The sequence below is a fragment of the Petaurus breviceps genome, unplaced genomic scaffold (assembly GCF_028583685.1).
Source record: "Petaurus breviceps papuanus isolate PSGF00001 unplaced genomic scaffold, PetGlider_PUasm1.0 208, whole genome shotgun sequence".
NCBI classification, from domain to species: domain Eukaryota; kingdom Metazoa; phylum Chordata; class Mammalia; order Diprotodontia; family Petauridae; genus Petaurus; species Petaurus breviceps.
Window position 1 is genome coordinate 13,489,871 of NW_027185852.1, and position 15,954 is coordinate 13,505,824.

The following is a 15,954-nucleotide window of genomic DNA, read 5'->3' on the forward strand; positions in this document are numbered from 1 at the left end:
TCCATTCTTTGTGTGAAGGCAAATCGAAGATAGATCTGAAAACAGAAATATCACCTCTATAAAAAAAAAAAAAAGTACCGTCCACCCCATCCCACCCTCATTCAAATGTTCATCCGATCCCTGCTTAAGGACCTCCACTGGAGCCAGGTAAATGGAGTGCTGGTGAGGACCACTGAGAGTAGGTGCCTGGTGGGCCAGGCTGTACCACCCCCTAAATGAGAAACCGAGGCAAGGACGTGATGCAGCCAGGTTGTACCAGCCACCTGGCAAATGGTCAGGTGGGTCAGGCCACTCTCAGCTGCTTAATCTTGTCATTTTTACCACAATGTCTCTCTCATCTGTACTCCTGTCTCCATCCCATGCTTAGGCCCTTCTGCCTCAGTAGGCTCCTACATGGCCTTTCTGCCTCATCTCTCTCTTCTCCAATCCATCCACCTCCCAACACCCCCTGCTCAACAAACTCACCTCCAGGATAAACTAGAAACCCTGCCCCTTGCCCCTGGGTCATCCCTTCCAACCCTGTTCCACCTTATTTCCTTCTATGGGCTTGAAGTTCCAAACCTGATTCTATGGCCAGTGCAACAGCGATCTTCTAAGCCAGGAATGTGAGCTTCCTCACTTCTGCCTCCCAGAAGCCCCAGGTTCCTACAGGATTCAACTCAGGTCTACCTGAGGCTTGTGCTGATCTCCCCCTCCCAATAGAATGGCTCCATTTTAAATGTACTTTGAACATACCCACATGTACAACACATATAAGCACCATACATACAAATGGGTTACATTAGAACACGTGTGTCTATCCAACAGAAGGTAAGTTACCTGAGGACAGAGATTACTTCTCTTTCGCCATTGCATACCAAGTGCATAGCACAGAGTAGGGATTTAACAGAATCATAAATACAGAGTCCTGATTCCTCATTTTACAGATGAGGACATTGAAGCCAACTAAGGGAGGTCACTTAGGGTCACCTAGGTGAGAAACATCAGAGAGAGGATTTGAACCCAGGACCTTAGAGTCGTACGGGGCAGCATTCTTGCCATTTTACATTTCCCCTCCTCTCATAAATACTCGTTAACTGATTGATAACATGATCATTTTATCAACACATTAATACCTCTCCTCTACCACACTCTTTTTCTAATGTTTCATTTAATCCATCAACAAGCATTAATTGAGCACCTATACATGCCAGGTGCTACATATGGTGACACGGAGGTAACCCTGATGTGATACCAGCAGAATGCAAGGTCTAGTAGATCCTGCTGAGTCGGAAAGGCTTCAGATTGAGACCCAGTGATGAATTAACTGGATGTCCGTCATCTGAGCACTCACCTAGCTAAGACAGGTTTATTCATCACCATGTGGACTGGAAGGTAATACATTTTTCAATCACAGCAGCACTCTAAGACAATGTACTACAATGATGTACTACTATGTTATAGCAGACTGTGATCTGCATTGACAAAGAGAAAAAACACACTGACAAAATCATGCTAGTTTGAACAATCAAGTATCAGCTCATTTAGCACTGTTGGGAAAAAAGACTGGAATGGGGGCTCATGACCTGTAAGTTCCACTTGGGACGACTTGGGAGTTATTCTGTCAGGAACAGAGGAAGGAGGAGCCACTGTCCTAGCCAGTCGCCCCATCCTGGCTCATCCTCATTTCCTATGCTTCAATAACAGGGAATAATGGGGATCGAGGGGGGGCAGTGTGCAATAAATTCTGGGGCTGGGAGCACATCTGCAGGAAGGGTGATTGATAGGGAAGGCCACAGTGCAGACAGTCAATACCGTGAAGGGCAGGTTCCTTCTACCTTTCCCGTATCCCCAGCTACAGAACAACAGATGGGGCTGAAACCTGCCTAGCAGGATGAGGCGGAAGCTGGCTGTGGGAACTCACTGGATGCCAGTTGGGTGGAAATTTTCTGGGGCAATCACCTCTCCTGGGGTGCTCATTTGGAACACGTGATGGAGACAATTACCTCAAGGCTTATCAGAGAGGTTTGATGAACTCTTCAACAAAGAAATCTGGCCAATTCACAAGCCAGGGACCAATCCCTGGCCAAGTCTAACCATGGGGGCACACAGTGGTACTTGAATGGACTAAGTGAATTCATACATCTCCCCAAATATCCAGCAAACAGACAGATATCAGCTGGTGCTTGCCGCCTGTGCCCCTTAAATACGACATCACCCTGCCCCTTTAACTTTATACCTTAGGATTCCCCAACATTAACTCTTGCCATTGGCTGGTCTCTGACTGACTAATAAAGGGGCCTTGTGTATTTCTATTTACAGAATGGTACTCATGCTAATTATCTAGAATTCCCCTTCTTTAAGGCTCCCAATACTATTCTACCCTTTAGATACAGCTCAAATTGTACCATCCTCTCTCTATGTTTGCAATCAGTTCAGCCTCACAGTTTCATTTTTTGTGAAACACATTTTGATGATAATTACAATTTATGGAAGCATATTAAGATTTATAAGACATTTTACATATCTTATTTAATTTAATCCTCACAAAAATTCTATGAGGTCCGTATGATTATTTTCTCAGTTTTGCAGAAGAGAAAACAGGCTGAGACATTAAGTTATTTGGTGAGGGCCGTAGGGTTTAGGGTTAACTTGTAAATAGGGCATGATTTGAATTCTCTACCTATTTGTCTTGTCACCTTGACTTCCATCTAGCTTTCACATACCCAGTGAGTCATGCCTTAGAACAATGAATAAGAGTCATAGAAAGTTAAAAAAAAAAAAAAAGTGAACCAAGATATTAGTAGAGTGTGACAGTTAAAGCATTTTAATCCAAAAAGTTTTTTTTAAGTATTTAGCTTTGTTTTGATCATTAAAAAAAAAAAACATAATTATTAGCTTATTTCTCAAGCTAGACACAAGGATCCCATAGCATTGGATGATCAAGATCCTATGACTTCTGGCACTGGCAAACAAAGGGAAAGACATTGTCAAGGATGGAATTGTCACTGGCCTGGTGACAGCACTCTTACTACTTGGTGGAGGAGAGTGTATCCAAAGATACCCTTATCTTGGACCAATAAAGGGTGAGATCCTTTTGAGGGGCCAGCAAAACAGAGCTCTAGTGGCTCATAGTCAGAAGGAACCCGAGAGGGCCCCCACTCCAGCCACTGCCTGGATACGCTTCGCTCCTCTAGCATCCCCAACCAAGGGTCGTCTTGTCTTGACGTGAGAACTGCTAGTGAAAATATGTGACTACGGTAAAACCCACCATGTTCCATAGGCATCTCGATCTCAATATTCTGAAGAGAGCTCATTATCATTTCCCTCAAATCATCTGTCTTCCAAATTTTTCTTTTACTTTTGAGAGCACTACCATTCTTCTTAGCATCCCAGCTCACAACTTCGGTGTTACCTTTGACCCCTCAACCTCCTTCACCCACCCCCACATCTAATTCATTGCCAAATCTTGTCATTTTGCCTTCCCACTATTAGTAGTTAATAGCCATTAATAATCCATCAAGATAAAGAATCTTCAATGAGTGAAACTTGAGGGGTGGAACCATCTCCCATCCTAAAAGTGGACCAAGGGAAAAATGACAATGGCTGACATTTCAACAGATGATATTTCAAGGCAGTTCAACAACAATCCTGGGAGGGTAGACACTCAAGGTATTATTATACCCATTTCTTGAAAAAACTGAGGCTCAGTGGTGTCATGTGATTTGTCCAAGGTTACAAAGACAATTAAGTAACACAGCTGAGATTCTAACCCAGGTCCCTGGCTCCAAACGCTCTCAACTCATAATTTATCCATAATCAGACGCCCAGCTGGAGTGAGTGAACCCCAGGTTCCGGGTTCAATCTACTCAATCCACCAGGCTGCCCATCATGACATTATGGGATTTAATCCAAATTAAAGTAAAAATGGAAAGAAAAAACACCCAGGAAGATTGTAGCCAAGAACATGACGAATTTCTATATTTGGAAGGGGCCAGCACAACTTCATTTTTTCACAGTATCTATACTACTCACATTTGAGCCAGGAGATTGGAAACTCCTTGAGGGTAGGGACTGTCTTTTGTCTCCCTGGTGCTTAGCACAGTGTTTGGTATACAGTAGATGCTTAATAAATATTTGTTGATTAAAACTATGCCCCTGCTCTTATACACTCTCCCTCTTTACCTATCTACCTGCCTTATCAGTTGGCTCCCCCCCCCCCCCCCCGCCCCATTAGAATTTAAGTTCATCGAGGGTGGGGACTGTCTCACTCATTTTTGTATTCTCATGGCTTAGCACAGAGTCTGCTATACAGCAAGTACTTCATAACTGTTTTTTCATTTATTCCTCACAGCCACCCCCAATCAAACAATAGGGTGGGCCCAGAAAGGAGAGTCAGTGGGCCACACTTACTTCTGAACCACAGACTATTTAATGGTGATAAAGCCGATGGTTTTCCACTCTGTGCTAAGGTGACTGCCTTTCAAAGACATGGTCACAAATAAATCTTAATGGGGACATTGTAGGGAGGGGAATGAGTGGCCCTGAACTGTCCTGACACAACTCAATGATTTCTGCACAATAAGGAGAGTTTATAATGTCCTTTGGAACCCATATCAAATTTGTTTTTGCTTCCTGTAATAAAAACCTCTGATTATTCCCAGTGGGTTGGGGAGAAGCTGCTCTAAAAAGCCACAGTTTATATCCATCTGCCACTTCTTTGATGGCACTCACACACCTCAGTCTAGGGAAGGGGGAGACATGCAGGGCAACATATTTCAAATTGACAGGAACAGGCAGTACCAGAAAAAAAATCTCCTACACGACACAGAGCTTTGCTAGGGAATACAGGGGAGAAAATGGAGATGCTTCACTCTATCAGCCATTATAAGCAAGACTGTGTCCTGGGAGGGCAATCAATCACTCAGTAAGTGGCATTACCTGGTACCAGGCCCTGGGCTAAGTATGGGGGAAATGAAGGAAGGCAGAAACAGCCCCTGTCCTCAAGGTGCTTACATTCAAATGGGTGAGACAGCACTCAAATGACCCAGAACATAAAAGATACACACCCAGCAGGGACACAGTGATTAGAAAGGGGAAGCTGTCCTATAGGAAGCCACGGGATGGGGGGTGAGGAAGAAATGTACTCCAGGAATGGGGGACAGCCAGTGGAAAGGCCTGAGAGTCAAGATTCAAACCTAAGTCTCCAGACTTCAGCTAGGTGGCATAGTGGAGACACTTCTGGGGCTTGAGTCAAGAAGACTAGAGTTCAAATCCAGACTCAGCCATTTGCTAACTACTCCACAAGTCTCCACTTCAACTCTGCTTCAGTTTACTCATTGATTAAAAACTGAAGTCAATGGCCTCTTAGGTCCCTTCTAGCCCAAAATCTATGCAGCACGATCGATAAAATATGAAAACGGAATTGTGGATAATGAATTAATAATGGCGAGGAGGGGCCCAGCCAGGGTGGCAGGGTGCAAGGGAAATAGGGAAATGTCCACTCTTATATTTGACAGGCTCTGAGATGTGTCAGGATAGGACTGCCTTATGCCTTCTTAAAAATTAAAGTGTGCCATAAAAATGCTTGAGTGACTTCCTAAGACTTTCCCTTTAAAACTTTAGAAATCATCACCCTTTTCAAAGTAGCCTAAGCAGCACCAATTGGAAATTCACTGTCTCCAAATCCAGAGTCTGGCTTTTTGGGGCCATTTAATGAAATGTCATTATATTATAAGAACCAGAGCTGACATGCTGGAATCCATTTGGGATGCTGAGAAGACTGGGGAATGGAAAATTACATTCTTCACTTTCCCTTCCAAGACTATTGCCACTAAATGTTGGCAAATGGACCTGACACATTGTTTGCTGTTAGAATCAAATATTTATGCTTCCCTAAAGAACTTCAAGAAAGGAGAGAAAAAGAGAGAACCTGACACTTGTCACAGTCTTTAGAAAAAAAGCATTTTGGAAAAACACACTTTCATTTGAACCAGATGCCCAGGGCTCTCTCTCTCTCTCTCTCTCTCTCTCTCTCTCTGCCTCCCTTTCCTCCCCCCCTGCCTCATCCAGTAATTTTGGGAATCCATATACAGAGGGGATTTTCACCACTGAAAACTGGAATAATCTGCTAAGTAGCAAAATATGCTGAATCTGAATGAAAAGTTCAATGACAATGTCACCGTGAACTTTTTACATGCTTTTTCCCAGCTATGGAAATTGCTAACGAGGCCACTGGGAGCACCTTTGCATCTGGGCCTGTGTTTTGGGAAGGTGGCCCAGGGGCAATTTGAAAATAATTAGAGCTGTCAGTAGTGTGGCGGAAAAGATGCTTAGACTGTTTTTTTGGTTAAGGAAAAAACAAAACCATAGAACATAAGTAAGATTTTGCTAGAGGCCTAAGGGCACAGATGTTTTCAAATTCTCCTTGTGGTATCCCCCTCCTCAGCTTGCCATATTTTTTCTTCTTCATTTCCTTTTGGTTTGTATTAACTACTTCCCTTCCTTCTGTGCTTTATCCTCCTTTCTACTGGCTACCTTTCATGTCACCTAAAGGCATAATTAGCTTCTCCCACTAGCTGTCTTGGGTTCTTCTCAAAGCCAGAAGTAGTAACAATGATAGCAGCAGTCAACCTTATTGACTTTAAGGTTTAAAAAGTTCTTGACATATATTAACTCATTTCATAAAAACCCTAGGTAGTATTTTTATTCCCCCCTTTTTAGAATAAAGAAACTGAGATTCAGAGAGGTTAATTGTCAGAGTATAAATGTCTAAGGGATCATTCTGTCTAGTTACACTGTCTGCCCTGTAGGTCATGTACATAGTATTTTAATTCTCAAATTCATGCCTGGCATGCTCACTCTTCTCTCCTTTGACTTGTAGAATCTGTGGCTTCCTTTAAGACTCAGTTCAAGCACCACCTTCTGTAGGAGAACTTTTTTGGACCCATCAGCAGCTACTAGTTTCCTTACTAAGAAGATCTTGCCTCTACTCCTTACATATCATGCATAAACTTATTTAATTTATATTGTCTCTCTTATCAGAGTGTAAACTCACAGAGGGCAGTAACTGTTACCACTTTATATTTCTTTCTGCACTGTTAGCATAGTGCTTGGCAAATAGCTAGTACTAAATTAATGCTTACTGATTGCTTGTTGGCACATAATATGGATTTACTTATGTGCATACTCATTGTTTTTCCACAATGGAAATAAGCTCCTTAAGGGCTGCAATTATTCTATTTTTATCACTGCAACCCAAGGAACTAGGACAATAATCAATAAGAGGAATATCTGCTGAAGATATTAATCTTCTAAAAGGATACTTGTTAAGTTATTAAGAAGGGCTTAATAAATGCTTACAGAACAAATGAAAAAAGAACCACACCAAAGCTCATTCTTGTTAAGCACTTGAATAGAGAGTTCAGGAGGAAAGAGAGGGGCTGGGGTAGTGAAGTTCAAGATTTGGTAAAAAATTGCTCCTTTCTTATTACCTGTCAATGGTATAAAACTATAGTGTCAGTGTCATAGCTTGACTAGCCTGTAAGCACTTTAAAGGCTAGGAGTATAGGCTCTACAGAGTCTCCAAAAGAGAGGTGATTATTTCTGATTAATAAGTCTGAAATTAGATGCAAACTCAAAGTCATCTGTTTTAACTCTCTTCAATAATTTGAAGGGAGTATAATAATTGAAATTGCAATAAGTCAGATATTATGATCCACTAAGACATTAAATGATTTGATTAAGATCTCACATCAACAATTAAAGAAAAGCTGAATTATGATTTCATTAGGTAGCTATTTTTAACCCCAAACCTGAACTTGTTTAAACATTTTTGATGCCTGCAATTTAATATAATGATTTCCCTTTGTCATCTTATTATATTCTATGTATTTCAAACCATTACTCTGAGAAGGGGTCTAGACTGCCCTGAGAGCCCATGATATGAAAAAGGGTTAGAGTCCTTTAATGTCAAAGCCAAAACTTAGAGCTTCCATAATATAACAAAATATTTCCAGCACCAAGAAAGACATCCAAGTACTAAGAAACCATAATTAGGAACATGCAAGACACAGCAACATCTCATATAAATGAAAGGAGATCTTGGAATTAAAAATGTCAAAATATGGCTAACATCCAAGAATAATTTCCCCTGCAAATAATACTATAGAAGAAAAATGGAAGTTTAATAGATAACTATTAAGCATTCTTCATGAAGAGATCAGAGTTGAGTAGAAATTTTGAAATATAAACATATGAGTAAGAGAAACCAAAAATGGTAAAAATTATGAGTATATGGAAGATGCTATTCAATGACACAGTGCTAATGTTCTAATGCAGGAAGAAGAAACAAGTGTCTTTTAGAAAACTAATATCTTCAAAGGTTATTGAGGGAGTTAATAAAAATGGAGGATGAATGATGTGGGTGGGGTGGGCAAATTCTGTCCTGAGTGTTTGAAGAGAGGAACAAGAAGGGAGGGCAAAATGAATACACTAGTGTAGAAGGTAGAAATAAAGGGACATACTATTTGTCATATTTGGAGTGTGAGAAAAAGAGCATACAAAACTGGAGTAAAGTGTAGGAGAATTGAACCAGCAAGAAAACATTAATCTTATCTGAAATGGACAAAGGAAGGTTGAAAACATACACACACAGGGTTTGATATAGAAAAATATATCAAACTCAAAAGAAAAACAGATTGGGACAGTGGGAAATAGAGATAATAGGGATGGAATAAGAGTAAGCAAAACAAACAACCAAAAAATGAAAATTAAAAAAAAAACAGAACTGAAAACTAAGGGAGGTGCTCATCAATTAGGGAATGGCTGAATAAACTGTGGTATAAAAATATAATGGACACTAACAAATGATCAAGAACTAATTCTACAGAATCCTGAGAAGAACTAATGCAGAAGGAAATGAACAGAAGCAGAAGAATAATTTATTCAAGGAACAGCAACATAACTTTGAAAGATCTGTGATTGAGAAAATGTCTACCTATCTCTCCAGAAGACCCAGGAAGAAGTATATTAACTATTTTCTTACAGAGAGGTACTAATTACCCAGAGTAGTAGAAATGGCAGCTGGATACATTAGTATTGCTTGATTGACTATATTTATTTCTTATAACGGTTTGTTTTCTTCCTATGTTTTGAAGGGGCTATGGGTAGGTAAGGGTTAACAATAGTGATGCCAAAAAAAGAGTAACTAAAATAAGTTTTTTAAATGCATAGAAGTGAAATAAAGGAAGATGAGAAGGAAGCACAAACAGGGAGAACAGTTTTTAAAATAAAGTGTTGAACTTATTTAAATATTTGATTGGCTATAATATTCCTTGGAGTTTGATCCTAGGAGAAGGTTCTCAAAAAAAAAATAATTAAGGGGTGAGAAAAAAGGATGCACTGGGGTGTGAAAAAAAGACATGAATATTTGGGGGGGGGAGAAGAATGAAATCAGATTCACAGTTTCACAAACCAAATCTTTTTTTGTGTTCTGCTTTATATATGGAAATTCATTCTTATATGTAAAGTTCTGAATTTTTAAAAACTGAATTTGAAAAATGAAAATACAAAGAAATAGTCGGAGGACCTGAGTATGTTTCCCAACTCTGGCACTTAATACCTGTGTAACCTGGTCAAGTTACATAAAACTTTCTGGTCCTCAGTTTACTCATCTGTCAAAAATCATGTGGTTGGATTAGATAACTTTAACATTCCTTCTAGTACTAAATTAATGGTTCTATGACCATAGTCATTAAGAAAAAAAAACCAAACCTTTCCATTTCAGATGCTAGGTACCCTGATGAAAAGTCATAGGAATTTTGTGTAATAAGTAGTTGCTAAGATATGTGTTAGCTAGGCCAGCCCTTCTCACTCTGAAATGCAGTGATGATGGCATGTGAACAGTGTGATTTCATTCTGTCTGACTGACTCTACCTTTGGTAGTACCTTGGGTTCTGACTCAAGAGAGTAGCTTTTAAAAAAAATTCACTTTTATTATTAATTTAATAATCATTTAAAAAGTATTCAAATATAAGAAGCTAAATAGGATAGATCATTGCATAAGAAACCATGAACTTTGGTGAACACTATTCTTTTAGGATTAAATTTAACATGTTTGTAACAAAATTGCCTTGTTTACAGTCATCCCCTCTACAACTTTTTTCCTCCTCCTGTGTATTTTTTAAGTTTTTAACTAATAATATTCTCTTTTGATCTGAAAATGTATGTTTTATTGTTCACCTTAAGTCTATCACGTCTCTCTGAAGCATTCTTCATCATCAATCTTCTGGAATTGTACTAAGTTATTGCTTTGATCATTATTCTCAAGTTTCTCAAAGGTATGTATGTGTGTGTGTGTGTGTGTGTGTGTTTGTATGTTTCTAATAGTAATCTTAACCTTTTCCTTCCTGCCTCTTCTGACCAGAACCCTTAGATTTGGCTCTTTCAATACCAGTCACTGATAATGATCAGTATTGCTCAATCATCCCATATCCGGAAGGAAGTTCCTGCATTATCTAAAGAAGGGAACTGAACCATTTGGCTGTATTTTTCAGAACATCATGATATTCTTTAAAATGGCATCATAGGATTAACAACAAGAAAAAAAAGCCTTTCACATAACCATTTGAAAAGATTTCCTTGATTGGTAAATATGTTAAATCTCTCCATGTCCTCCCCTTATCCTCATTCTGGACTTAGAGCAAGTTTCTTGAAGAATCTATCAGCAATTTTGATAAATTGGAACTGACCGCTGGCTTCAGCTGGGAGGTCTGTGATAAGGTAATTAGAGACAGCCATTAGGCTACGAGGCAGTGAGTGTTTTTAATTAACTGCTCTTCTGTCTACAATGGTACAGATTTCTGCAATACCACGTCCTTGCTCTCCCTTTTTTTTGAACAGTTGTTTTTGTTCACATCCTAATTAGCTTGTAATCCACAATGGGTCTGTGAGTCATTAGTGCAAATTAGCAAGGTGCTGCTGAGTGTACCTAGCTTACACAGTCCCTTTCTGTCTCCTTTTCACATCATTAGAGCTTGGACCAGCCACCCCACGTCTCCCCCTTCTTAGTGCCCTGGACATATGGACTGTAATATTCCAGAGTGTTTCTTTCCGGCCCATCCAGATGTGCTCAGCATAACAGGTCCCCCGGACATACATCACATGCAGTAGCACCGGGTTTTCTGATGGCCCATGTGAGCTGGTGGGAGGATGTTCACGCCTGCCCTGGTCCCAGGGCAGGGGGAAAGGGCTGGATTAGTACAATGAAGAATGAGCTGCTCTACTTGGCAGGGCAAGGATCCAAGGAGATTAATGGTCTTGCCCGCAGCTCCTGTATTAACGTCCCCCGCTATCCAAAATTAACTGTCATGTACAACAGCTCAGTCTCCATTACTTAATTACACGTGGAGAGCGTATGCGGGGGTGAAACCTCCCGGGCCTGAAGAAGGCCATATGAAATGCAGACCTGGAACAAGATTTAATACCGGCTGTCAAGCTCTGCTGAGGATGAGAGGCATGGCCGGAGGGAGATCAGCAGCCACGGCGCTCTATTGATTGTACACGTTAGCCCGTCTCGTTTTTGTAATTAAAATTATAGGAGAGCCCAGCATGTGCAGCTTACTGATTCCAAGGCGCTATGAACCCACTTAGTGGAAATCGGGGGTCATGTCTAGGTGTGCTCTGCCTGTAAAAGCCATCTAAAGACTAAGCTCCTGTGTCCTGCTGGCTGTTGGCCCTTCAGCTATACAAGGGAGGGAGAAAGAAAGACAAAGAACCCCCCTCCTGGAGTCCTTCATGGCCTGACCCCCTGCTAAATTACCAGCCTGCCCTTCTCTCCCTACACAGTCCAGCCAGAGAGGCCTTCCATACAAAGCTCTACCTTTGTTCTCCCAGCCTTGGCTCTGGCTGGCCTCAGATCTGGAATGCTCTGTCCTCAATCAATGGGACACTCAACAAAGATTAATTAAGTGCCTACTATGTGCTGGATCTTGTGTTAGGGCTGGTCTGCTAATAGCTCAAGCTTCAGATTGTTTAGGGGGCCCTTTCTGATGTCTGGGGCTAATGGTGCCTTCCCATAAAGGGTGACATCTGGCTTGTATTCAATATAATTTTACATAAATCATTATTTATATAAATAATAATTACATATGCATATATTACACAATAATTATATAAACAACATACACATAATTATATAAATATAGGTTATCTCCACTGACATAATCCTTAATGGCAAGAATTGCCTCATTTTTGTCTATATCCCGAGATATGGGTGCTCAATAAATGGTCACAGATAGTTTTATTGATTCATTACTTCATCAGTATCTGAAATTCACCCTGCAGAAACTTCCTCCACCAATGCAGATTGCAACCTGTTTATGGTAAGTTGTAGATGCACCTTAAAGAGTTGCCTTCACCCACATCTTAGTCAACCAGCAAGGTCACATCATCTCACACCTGAACTACTGTAACAGCTTTTGGACAAGTTGACTGGCTTCAAGTCTCTCGCTATTCCATTCTCTCCTCTGCCTAAAAGTGCAGGTCACGTCTCTTCTACATAAACTACCACAGCTCTCTATTACCCCCAGGATCAAATATAAAATCTTCTGTCTTGTGGCCATGCTTCAACCTGGTCCCTGCTTACTTACCAGTTTTTTATTCTCCTTTGTACACATCAGCCCTCTTGTTCTTCCTCACATACAACATTCCATTCCTAGAATGTTTTTCTTTACTCACTTTAAACATCTGGCTTTCCCAGATTCTTTTAAGACTCATTTCAGATCCTACATCTGAGATCTCCCATTTATGCTGTCTGTATCTTGTTTGCTACTAATCTTATTCTGTTTGGTCTTCATCCAAACCCATGAGGTTGGTGCTCCGTTTACCGCCATCATATAGATGATACAATTTAGGGTTATAGTTGTAGCTGGACAGGACCTTCGAGACACTCACATTCAACAACTTATTTTACAAATGAGGAAACAGTCATGGAGCGTTTAAGTGACTGACCCACATTCACACAACAAGTAAGAATGTGCTAAGGGATTTGAATTCAGGTCTTCCTCAGGGCTACCATTCTATCCATTGTACCTCCTAGCTGCCTCTGCCCGACTTAATTTACCAAAAAGTAAATACCTAAAGTCTGTGACAGTTGAATATTTAAGCACTTGAAATATGTGTCTTAATTGACAAAAGAAAAACCTAAGAGATCTTCTTGTTCTGCTGGGCTTGTGAATCCTTAGCTTATTTCCAAAGTATTGTTAATGGGACAGTGCCCCATTTCCCAAAGCTAATTGAGCAATTAAATGACTACAAACCAAACAACCATCAGCTCAAAAGATTGGAGGACCTTACCTATGATAAGTGATCAAACTTAATTAATAATAACTGGCAATAATCATGCTTCAAAGTTTGCAAATCACTTTATCCCACTCGAAGGCCTAACAGCCCTGTGAGACAGGTGCTACAGGTAATAAACCCTCCATTTTATAAATGAAGAAGCTGAAACACAGAGATTCAGAATGATGCCCAAGGTCACACAGCCAGCAAGCATCCAAGGAGGAATTTGAACCACATCTTCCAGACGCCAAGGGCAGCACTACGCCCACCACATGAGAATGCCTTTCAATTTCTTTGCTCCATGTTGGTCTGAGGCTGAGTAACTGGATACCACTTGTAGAATGACCCAATCAAGATCCACATGACCCAAAAGTTGACCATGGCAGGTAGGAAAGTGAATATCATCTTAGAATGCATTAAAATATCTAGAGATTTTAGGGAAAGAGCTTTGATAGTCCCTATGTACTCATCTGGAGATTTTGTGTTCAGTTCTGGGCATTGAGGCTTAAGAAGGACTGAGACAAGGAAAACATACAAGAGGATGGCAGCTAGGTTAGTGAAAGACCTTGAGTCCACATCAAATTTGGTTCAACTGAGGGAATTGAGAATGTTTTACCTAGAAAAGTGAAAACTCAGAGAGCATGATAATTTCCTTTCAGTATATGAGGGACTTTTGGATGATTTGGAGGGCTCCAAAATAAAGACCAATTTCCTTTCTATAAAATGGAGCAGACAATACTTACAGCACCTTGCTCCCTGGGATGATAGTATAATGTATATAAAGCATTTTATAAACTTTAGGGAGCTCTGTATGTATCAGTTACTTAAGTGGAGTCCAGATCTCCCTTGGACATCTGAGAAATGCAAAGGTATGGGGGAAAGGGGGCTCACTGGAGAAGTAAAATGGTGAGCCCTCTGTGAAATCTCACCTTGTTTTCTTCCCAGGGTAAGATGTCCATGATATTTACAATATCCAGGGAAAGTTTTCTTCTGGGATTCATGATGGAAGTTTTGGTATTTTTGTTTGTTTTTGTTTTAAATGAATCATACCATCTACTGGGAATTACACTCTAGGCTCAAAAAGAACTTCATTTGGAATCCAGGGAGAATTGTAATTAGCTGAAAACAAACTGAGTTGGTTTGTGTGAGGGTGTGGAGATGGTAGTAATTAGGTTAATATATGGGAAAACAGCAAGCAGGGTGATGGGATGGAAAGAGCACCTGACTTCTCAATAGGATCAGAGTGCCATTCTAAAAGTATCTTGCCTCAATCTATTTTCAAGGTCAGTTGTTTTGCCAATGAGATATTTTAATTTTATTCTATTTTGTCACTCTTTTGCCTTTGTTTTATTGTTTCCTGATGTCTCGTGGAGTCATTAGCTTCCACTTGACCAACTCTAATTTTTCAGGAGTTATTTTCTTGAGACAACTTTCGTACATCTTTCATCATTCTGCCAATTCTGTATTTTAAGGAGTTATTTTCTTCAGCGTTTTTTTGCCTCTTTTATCAAGTTGCTAAATTTTTCATAATTTTATTGTATTGCTCTAATTTCTTTTCCCAATTCTCCATCTATTATTTTTATATGATCTTTATGTGAGAGTTGGACTTTGCTCATCTCTAACAAAGATGACTGGTCTGGCCTTCTGACTTTTATGTCTTTCTGCTGCTTTAACAGCTCATTCTGGGTCCCTAAGTTTTCAGTGTTTTCAAAGTGGTGTGATCTGGAGAAAGTACTGTATACTGCTTTCCTAGCTGGCAAATTTATGACACAGTTTGGTTGTGTTGGCATGTGTATGGTAGTTTCTGTAGACTGTCACTGAATTCAGTCACTGTTAGCCTGCTGGAAACTGCTGCAGTTCAGAATCACTGAACGGATATAGCCCCCTTGCTTTTGATCTCCTGTCCCTGTTTATTCCACTACAGTCTTATGGGAAGAGCAAAACGTTAGAATTGAGTTCTTCCTCTGCTCTTGGGCTCAGAGCTATATAACTATGTTTCTGGAACTAGCTTCTTCCTCCTTATACATGTCAAGCCTCTTTTTCTTTGATACTGGGACCATTCTGCCCTGGAACTGTAACCTGAGTCTGGGTAACTATGAAGAGAGTTGCCAGATGGCATCTATTCCTGTCCCCAGTATTAGCATAGGGGTCTACTGAGATTACTTCGTGACCAGGTGAGTCTCTTCACTGTCCTTGGACACCAGACTGCACCCTCCCCCACGCCAACTTCCACTTGTTGGTGATGCTGCTTCTGTTAGAGCTCCTTGACAGCTCTCATCCCAGTATCACCAGACCTTTTTGTCAGTTTTCCTAAGCTGCCAGGGGTTGGAAAAATGACTGACGTAACCAGTCATCATAGGGAACAGTGTGAGGGAACTAAGGAAAAACAGCTAGCTCTGACTCCAACGTCTTGACTCTACTTCCCCTGCCGTTCTTAAAGTATATTAATGGGGAAAATCACCTCCCAGAAACAGTTTCTCCATCAAGAAATGATTAGGTCAAACTAAGGCCCTTTAAGGACCATGCAGTTCTAAAGTTATTATTTGATGTACTTAGGAAAAGCTGACAATAAAAGACACTGTGTGAATGGTAGAATATAAAAAGTATGAGGACCTGGGTTCAAATGCTGGCCCA

The 15,954-nt window shown here is 40.4% G+C and overlaps 1 protein-coding gene across 1 annotated transcript in view; it reads right to left on the bottom strand.

Moving 5' to 3' along the window:
* Window positions 1-15,954, bottom strand: part of LOC138165280 (inaD-like protein) — a 340,313-nt gene that overhangs the window by 78,408 nt on the left and 245,951 nt on the right. The window lies entirely within an intron of this gene.